Source organism: Nicotiana tabacum, chromosome 22, assembly GCF_000715075.1.
Source record: "Nicotiana tabacum cultivar K326 chromosome 22, ASM71507v2, whole genome shotgun sequence".
NCBI classification, from domain to species: domain Eukaryota; kingdom Viridiplantae; phylum Streptophyta; class Magnoliopsida; order Solanales; family Solanaceae; genus Nicotiana; species Nicotiana tabacum.
Window position 1 is genome coordinate 231,152,034 of NC_134101.1, and position 7,962 is coordinate 231,159,995.

General features: G+C 33.4%; 1 pseudogene; it reads right to left on the minus strand.

Annotated features, from left to right (window-relative positions):
• Window positions 1–371: 371 nt before the first annotated feature.
• On the minus strand, window positions 372–4,641 carry LOC107832660 (receptor-like protein EIX2; annotated as a pseudogene).
• Window positions 4,642–7,962: the final 3,321 nt, after the last annotated feature.

Here is a 7,962-nt window from a genome sequence, read left to right on the forward strand (position 1 = left end):
AACCGAATGATATCTGATACAAGCAGATCTAAATAGTCGGTGAAGTTTTTTAATCTTCAAACCGAGTATATGTGACACAATCAAATTTAATAAACGGTGAAGTTTTTAATCTTCAACCCGAATAATAAATTGGAGTAGAAAATCACTAAGATTTTAATCTCCAAAACGAGTATAAAGTCACTTAGACTTTAATTTCCGACAAATGAGTAGAATGTCATGAAGACTTTAATCTCAACGAACGAGTAAAAAATCACGCAGATTTTGATCTCGAAGCAGGAGTAGAAAATCACGAAGATTTTATTCTCCATAGTGTGTGTAGAAAATCACGAGAATTTCAATTCACTTTCCAAATTGTTGGACCATTATAAAACTTTAAAAAACTTTAAACAGTTTGATCTCTTTCTCTAATCAAACACATATATGTTCATCTTAATATATAGTATATTTATGATGTCAAGATACTTCAAGTATTACTGTAAGTTTAATTCACATCTTACATACCTTGAAAATATTTTTCCACATATTTCATGCATACCGCCAAATAGTATACCAATCAATCGATTATATTTGGTAAACTGAATAACAAAGTAATTCTTTTATGTTATTCCAAATTATCACATCATGCAAATATATACCCGATTTCTGTTGTCACTTTCGGTTTACCAGAATGATGCAAATTGTATGATGATGTGCGAGTTAAATAACGCAACCGCTGCATCATTTTTGCATTCCAACCAGTGAATACACAATATTGAAGCCACGTTCACAATGTTCAATATTCATATATGTACCCTTTCTTTTGAACCAGTGGGTTGTGGAATTAAATAAGAAACTTTGATCCACTTTTAATGATATCAGCGCCCAGATTCCTTCCAATCTGTTTGAACCCATTGGCTTCACAAGTTCACATCACTAGTCTTTGGTATTATAATTATTCTTTAGAATAATTAATTCATATAACAACTCAAGCCAAACGTGACTTGATTATCTCTTCCATGCACCGTTTCACACTTAGATTCAACATGATCGACAGCCATACTTTACGGTGTCATTTGAATGATAATTTCCTTAAGATTGTTATGAATCTATATTTTTGTAATATATTAAATAATAATCTTTCTGAAAATAGAAACAGAAAGTTAGTAGAAATTAAATTCCGAAAACAGTAAACTTCTTCAAAATAAATTCTGAAAAAATGTTGTAGGAACAAATCGAGCCCACTGAATACACAGTGTGTCCTTAAGGAAATTATTTCCCTCAAGTACCCAAGATTTTGGAATATATCCTCCCAGGATAGAACGATATAACTCACCAGTGTATCAGTACCTAAAACTCTGGTGATCGGCGAACCACTCAATGGTCGTAAAACACATTGGAATATTTTGTGCAGAAGAAGAAGAAGATTCAGAAAATTTCGTAAGTAAATATTCTGGGATTTGAAGGTCTATTTATAGCCAACTTGGTGATGTTTCTGAAGAGGTTTGCAACCTTTCAGAACAGTCATGGCTGTTGGAACAAGTGTGACACTCTGAAGAGGTTTGCAACCTTTCAAAACAGTCATAGCTATTGGAACAGGTGTGACACTCTGAAGAGATTTGCAACCTTTCAGAACAGTCATGACTGTTGGAAATTTTTGCAGGGAAATTTAAAATGAATCCAGGAAAGAAAAGCGGGCCGGACCGGACTGGGTCGCGGGTCATTGGTTATTTCGGATTGAATTTTCTTTAATTAATTTAATTAAATATTTGAAAAGAATTTTGTCCAAAAAGATTAATCAATCAATCTTTTCCGAATCCGAAGCCGAAGCCCGAGCCGAGCGATGACGACGACGACGACGCGAAGCTTGCCTTCTTACTAGCTCTTTAAAAGCTAAAAGATGAGCTTCTCTATATAAACACCAAGACTTTCTTTCTTTCTACCAATGAGGGACAAAGTGCATTAGTGAACTCATTCAAAATTTCACTTCCCTCCATTTCTTTCCCACCATTTTCCATTCACCCTTCTTTTGCTATTAAACAAAATCCAACAATCACTCTCATCCTTTTCAGTATCAACATCGGGAATTTGACCACCTGAATTGCAGTTCGCAAAGAGTGGAGGCCCGCAAAGATCATTTCCCTGGAAACTCGAGGAATTAAAGCTTTGAAATTGAGTGCTCACTAGTATTTTTCTTGACAAATTGTTATAAAACAGATTTAGGAAACTCAAAGTTGACAAACTCGATAAGCTTTGCGGGATTTGACCGGAAAGTTGATTTTCTGAAAGATCAAGGGATTTGAGAACTTTCATGTTGCCAATGCCATTTGGGATCCTACCTGTCAAATGGTTTTTTGAGAAATTACAGAATCTCAATCCTACAAGACTGGTAAAACTTAAGAGAATATCTCTAGAAAGATTATTGTTAGACATATCCATGCTTGTAACCGATGCCAATATTTTATCGTACTGGTAAATATTGCCTTTAGTTGTCACCATTGCTCTTTCTCCCAAATTTCCTTCACTAGAATCATAATAATGATCAAAATACTCAATATAAGCTTCCCCCAACTTATTTCCAGAGACTATTGCTGTTAAATTGCTAATACACCTTGGTATGGTTCCAAAGAAACTATTGTTTGCAAGGTCTAAGATCTGAAGATCTTTGAAGTAACAAATTTCTGGAGGCAATTCACCATAGAATCTGTTTGCGCTAAGGCTGAGGATTATAAAATCTGAAAACTTCATTCCTAACCATGGTGGTAGTTGTCTAACGAACTCGTTCTCCGCTAAATCAATTTTCAGCAACTTTGTACATTTTTCCAATGATCAAGGTAATAGACCAGTAAGTCTATTTCTTCGGAAGTCCAAAGATTTCAAATTTCTTAAAACCTCCATGGATTTTGGTATGTCTCCAATCAACTTAATGTCCCCCAAGTTTAAAACTATCAACTTTCGCCAATTCATCCAACAATCAGGAATTTCTCCTGACAAATCATTTCCCTCAAGGTTTAAGAACTTAAATTTATAGTTCTTATTTGTTTCACACAAGAAGTGAGATAAACCTCCTGAAAAGGAATTGTTTGAGAGGTCTATCTCAAATACATTGCGCGAAACCAGAGGTAGCGGACCACTGAAATTGTTGGAACCCAATAACATTAACCAATTATAAGGTGTTGAGATAGTTGGAACCTCACCAACAAATTGGTTATGAGAAAGATTGAGCATCTGAAATTGGTAAGATAAGTTCCAAAACCAAGTTGGAACCTCACCTTGTATTCCACCATTTGATATGACCAAATTATCTATATTTTTTTGAGTCTGGAGCCACATGGGAAACTGAGGACCTATATTCCAGCCGCCTATACAAATATCTATGGCTTGAAAAGGTGGAATCCACTTCTAACTCACTTTTAAAGTCAGATTATTGTTAGATGCATAGAAATCCGTCAATTGTGTCAACTTGGTAAAATGACTTTCTGTTACAACACCTTCTAACCTATTGTTGGAGATGTCAAACTCTTCTAGCATTGGGAGTTGGCCAAGACTTTCTGGGAGTGTTCCAGTCAGACTATTGTTTCTTAGTTTCAAAACCCACAAAAAAGAACTACTGTTGAACAATTCAAATACTTCTCCCTTGAATAGATTTCCTGAGAGATTAAGCCATTGTAATTTCGATAACTTTCCAGGTAATTTTCCAGAAAGCATATTTCCAAAAAGTTCAATGCCAATTATTGAGCTCAAATTTGAAATCGCATTTGAAACTACTCCCTCAATATTGCTTTCACCAAGACTAAGTGATACCAAATCTTGACATCGATAGATCCAATTCGGGATAGTGGAGTTGAGGTTGTTGTATGAAAGATCAAGAATTCTAAGTTTTGTTACGTTTCCGACCTCACGCGGCATCGCACCTTCAATACCACTATAACGAAGCTTAAGAGTTTCAAGATTATTAAGATCAACCAACCATCTGGGTAAAGAACAATTGAAATGGTTGAAACCTGCCCTAAAGCTCCTGAGAGAAGTAAAGTTAACAGGACCTTCGGGAAAAGGGCCAATTAAATTACTAACACTCAAACCAAGAGAAACAAGACTAGGGAGATTGAAAATCCATTTGTGAATAGAAGAACTAAAGTTGTTACAAGAAAGGTTGAGTGTTTCAAGTGAAGAAAAATTATGAAGAAGTAGAGGTGGTATATGATGAGGACTGCAATTAACTAAACTAAGATCAACAAGAGAAGGAAGCATGGTACTGACCTGTAGCCAGTTAGTTACATTGCTGAGATCCACATCCACCATCTCCAAGTTCTCAAGATTTGAAAGACTTGGCAGCCAATCAAAGTTATTGATCCTTAGATCATATCTTGGTAAGTACACGTACAAACCATTGCGTATGTGTAGCTCAATCACATGACGAGTCAGATTGTGACACATAACTCCTTCCCCTTCACAACAATCTTCTCCAACAATCCAAGAGGGGGGTAAATTTGTGGGATCAAATACTTCTTTCTTTAGATTCTCCAACGCTTGTTGCTCATTTTCTCTGCAAATGCCAGTACAAATACTAAGCTTGGTGTTTGTCAAAATGTAAAACAAGAAAAAACAGAATGTTATTGCTAACACCTTCAAGATGGGCAAAGGTTTAGATGTGAAAAGTATGTATTAAATAGCTGTTTCCTTGTAGATTGTTACTAGGTCAGGCATACATATATATAGCATTTAGAACTGTAGTTGAAGAATACATTGCCTAGAAAGATATTGACCGTAAAATTCGAGGACTTGTTGATTTTAAAGTATATTTGTCCTTTTAAAAACTATACAAAAGATTATAATTGACGGACCTTAATTTCTTGCTAAGTCAAGTCTTCTGCAGAGTAAAATAAGTGTCCTTGTTTGGGGCCATAACACCGTCCTAATTGATCATTTTGTTTAGCTCCTTTTAGTTTGTACTGATCATTTTATAAATTCTTTAATTGGAGGAAAAATTACCTTTTTTTAGTAAATAAAATTACCCTTACTTGGAGGTAATTTCTTAGTTAATTCCATGAAAAATAATGATCTCTCAACTCTAAAGAGATTAAAACGTAAAATATTTTCAAACCATCAGATTAGCCATAAACATTCCTCAACTTTTGGATAAAATATATTATAAAAGGTACTCCATCAGTGTCCAAAAACTATGCCTTTGAAGTTTCCACCAAGAAGATGACAGCATTGGAAAAATTTGAAGTATCAAATGTGTGTGAAACGACCATCACACAACGACGAAAATAAATTCCTCTGACCCAAAAAGGGGTTTTATCAAGTAAAAAAGAAAACTATATGACATATAATGGTCTATTGTCATACATCTTATAATGAAAAACGTTATCACATAAATTAAAACCAAGATAATATACTAGTAATTTTCCTTGTTCATTAAATAGTCTTCGTAGAACAAGTCTTTCTACAAAGGCTTCTTTGCCCATGGTGCCCTTTTCTTCACCTACCAATGATTTGTTTCTATTCACTTAAACCCCTATTTTGGGGTAGAAGAATTTTCCTTAATTGTCTCAAACTTCTGATGCGCTAAAGCCATAAATAAATGCCTCAATTTTTGGATAAAATATATTATAAAAGGTACTCTACCAGTGTCCAAAAACTATGCTTTTGAAGTTTCCAACAAGAAGATGATAGCGTTAGAAAAATTTGAAGTATCAAATGTGTGTGAAACGACTGTCACATCAACGACGAAAATAAATTTATCCGGCCCAAAAAAGGGTTTAATCGAGTAAAAAAGAGAACTATATAATATATAATGGACTATTTCCATACATCTTATAATGAAAAAATGATCACATAAATTAAAACCAAGATAATATAATAATTTTCCTTGTTCATGAAATAGTCTTCGTCGAACAAGTCTTTCTACAAAGTCTTCCTTGCACACGGTGCCCTTTTATTTTCACGTACCAATGACTTGTTTCTATTCACTTAATCCCTATTTCGGGGTAGAAGAATTTTCCTTTATTATCTCACACTTTTTATGCCCTAAACCTCATAGATTTGGGACCAAAAAGAGCTAGTGATAATCATTGAACAAGTTTCATTGGGTTGAAGTGGATTAAAGGCGCGAAATATATTTGCACCATCACATTCTTTCTAAGTTGTATATAGCTTCTTTTTAGATACTTCACTTGTCTAATTTATACAATTCATCATTATTAAACTTAACATGATCAGTTACATATAAATATCTAAACTGAAAATAATATTTAAATAGCAGCATGAAAGTATTCCCTTTCTTGCAAATTTCCCCTTTCTATTTGGCTAGTAGATCCAACATAGAAAAAAGGTCTTCTAACATCAACTTTATATGAAGTTAATGATAAATATATTTATCCATTTATTATCTATTTCATTTTTATCTCTTTTCTTTTCTTCGTTAGGAAAGGACAATAAATGATTAATCTAGTATATAGTTTTCATTTCATCAAGTGGGGAGGTGTACATGAACCCACACACGCTCCATTATGAAGTCTTTATCTTAGGTTTTTTCTTTTTAATTAATAATTGACAGGACATTATGAAGTTTTCTTTGTTGTTTGATCAAAGAACTAGGATGCCATTTTCTTCAAGTACCACTAACTTGTTTCTATTCGTTCAAATCCCTACTTTCGGACAGAAGAACTTTACTTCTTTGTTTCACGCTTTTGATGCACTAAACCTTAGTTTGCTGAGCTTTCTAGTCCACCAATATAGCCCTTCAATGGTTTTATGAAGTTAATGGTGTTATTTTTTTATCTTTTTTCTTTTCTTCGTTTGAAAGCTTGTGTTTGATTTGATGAAAAAAAATTTTGATTGGAAATTGGTTGGTGAATATAAAAGATTTAAGAGAATTGTAAGAAAAATAACTTTTGTCCAAAAGCAAGGGAAGTCATTTTCCCTCACTTGATGAAAATATTTCCCCGCAAAACATTTTTTTTTCTCATTGAAAATAATTTTTAAGTAATAACTGGAGTCATACCAAACACGCTCTTATGGGTCTAGTAGGGTGGCTTCCACTTCATAAACAGGGATGTGTACATGTGGACCCAAACATAACCATGATAAAGTTGTGGGTACGATTTGCTGGATTTTCCTTGACTTTGAAAAATATTATTCCCTTTGTTCTTTTTTAGTCTATTTAAAAAAGAATGATCTGATCTCTTTTTAAGTTTGAAAAAAAAAAATTTAAGATAAACTTTCAACTCTACCCTTAATGAGAAGCTTTTATATGCTTGTTTTTTAGGCAGTCCAATATTTTTTATACAATGCAAATAACCACTAATTAAAGACACTTTTCAAAATATTGGGATTCACTTCCCAATTTCCTGGCACTTGCATAAGTAAAAAAAGTTGACCACCATATTTGAGTGTTTAATTTTCTATGCTATCAGATCAATAAATATTTTCACAAAAGAGAAAGTCTAATAAAGCAAGAAATCAGCGACAATGGCAATTGAAAAAATCGTACCAACTTAGTTCAAGCTGGAGGACTTATAGTATCTCTCTAAATTTAAAGATTCTTAAGCCTAAATGACATATAATCAACCAAAATTTACACAAATATCTAACTCCCAAGATTTTTCGTAAGGGTTGGCTTCTAACTAAGCTCCCGTTCAGACATTAATTAACTACTTTTTCCCAAAAAATATTAGAAATATTATTTGTTCATGGAATTTGATCAAGTTCTAAAAATTGGGCTGGGCTAGTTTCTGAGTGAAATTTTTTCTTTTACTCACAAAACTTCAACCTTTAAAAAAAAAAAAAAAAGAGATGCATGTCCAAAGGTAACCTCACTTTCCAAAATTATTTTTCAATACAATTTCAAAATACTTTTTTTTTCAAGCTTCAACCATATACTGTTTGGACACTTAACCCAGCTCTTATTTTTCGTATTAGCAGAGATGTGTATTATGCACGGATGGTATAAAGAATATCTATATCATCCTTTACCTATTG